Source organism: Rattus norvegicus, chromosome 9 (assembly GCF_021556685.1).
Source record: "Rattus norvegicus strain SHRSP/BbbUtx chromosome 9, alternate assembly SHRSP_T2T, whole genome shotgun sequence".
Classification (NCBI taxonomy): domain Eukaryota; kingdom Metazoa; phylum Chordata; class Mammalia; order Rodentia; family Muridae; genus Rattus; species Rattus norvegicus.
The window spans coordinates 46066806-46068297 of NC_141542.1; positions in this window are offsets into that span (position 1 = coordinate 46066806).

A 1492-nucleotide genomic window follows, 5' to 3' on the forward strand; every position below is an offset into this window, starting at 1 on the left:
TTCTCTTTTGTGTAGAGGAAGGCTACTGATTTATTAGAGTTAATTTTATACCCAGCCACTTTGCTGAAGTTGTTTATCAGCTTTAGTAGTTCTCTGGTGGAACCTTTGGGATCACTTAAATAAACTATCATATCATCGGCAAATAGTGATATTTTGACTTCTTTTCCAATCTGTTTCCATTTGAACTTTTGTTGTCTGATGCTCTGGCTAAAACTTCAAGAACTATATTGACTAAGTAGGGAGAGAGTGGGAAGCCTTGTCTAGTCCCTGATTTTAGTGAGATTGCTTCAAGTTTCTCACCATTTAGTTTAATGTTAGCAACTGGTTTGCTATATATGGCTTTTACTATGTTTAGGTATGGGCCTTGAATTCCAGTTCTTTCCAGGACTTTTATCATGAAGGGGTGTTGAATTTTGTCAAATGCTTTCTCAGCGTCTAATGAAATGATCATGTGGTTTTGTTCTTTCACTTTGTTTATATAATGAATCACGTTGATGGTTTTCCGTATATTAAACCATCCCTGCATGCCTGGGATGAAGCCTACTTGATCATGGTGGATGATTGTTTTGATGTGCTCTTGGATTCGGTTTGCCAGACTTTTATTGAGTATTTTTGCATTGATATTCATAAGGGAAATTGGTCTGAAGTTCTCTTTCTTTGTTGGGTCTTTGTGTGGTTTAGGTATAAGAGTAATTGTGGCTTCATAGAAGGAATTCGGTAGTGCTCCTTCTGTTTCAATTTTGTGGAATAATTTGGATAGTATTGGTATGAGGTCTTCTATGAAGGTCTGATAGAATTCAGCACTAAACCCGTCTGGACCTGAGCTCTTTTTGGTTGGGAGACCTTTATGACTTCTTCTATTTCGGTAGGAGTAATGGGGTTGTTTAAATGGCTTATCTGTTCCTGATTTAACTTCAGTTCCTTGTATCTTTGTAGGAAATTGTCCATTTCCTGCAGATTTTCAAGTTTTGTTGAATATAGGCTTTTGTAGGAGAATCTAATGATTTTTTGAATTTCCTCTGATTCTGTAGTTATGTCTCCCTTTTCATTTCAGATTTTGATAATTCGGACACACTCTCTGTATTCTCTCATTAGTCTGGCTAAGGGTATATCTATCTTGTTGATTTTCTCAAAGAACCAACTTTTGGTTCTGTTGATTGTTTCTATGGTACTTTTTGTTTCTACTTGGTTGATTTCAGGTCTGAGTTTGATTATTTCCTACCCTCTACTCCTCCTGGGTGTATTTGTTTCTTTTTGTTCCAGAGCTTTTAGGTGTGCTGTCAAGCTGGTGACATACACTCTCTCCTGTTTCTTTCTGCAGGCACTCAGAGCTATGAGTTTTCCTCTTAGCACAGCTTTCATTGTGTCCCATAAGTTTGGGTATGTTGTACCTTCATTTTCATTAAATTCTAAGAAGTCTTTAATTTCTTTCTTTATTTCTTCCTTGACAAGGTAATCATTGGGTAGAGCATTATTCAACTTCCATGTATAT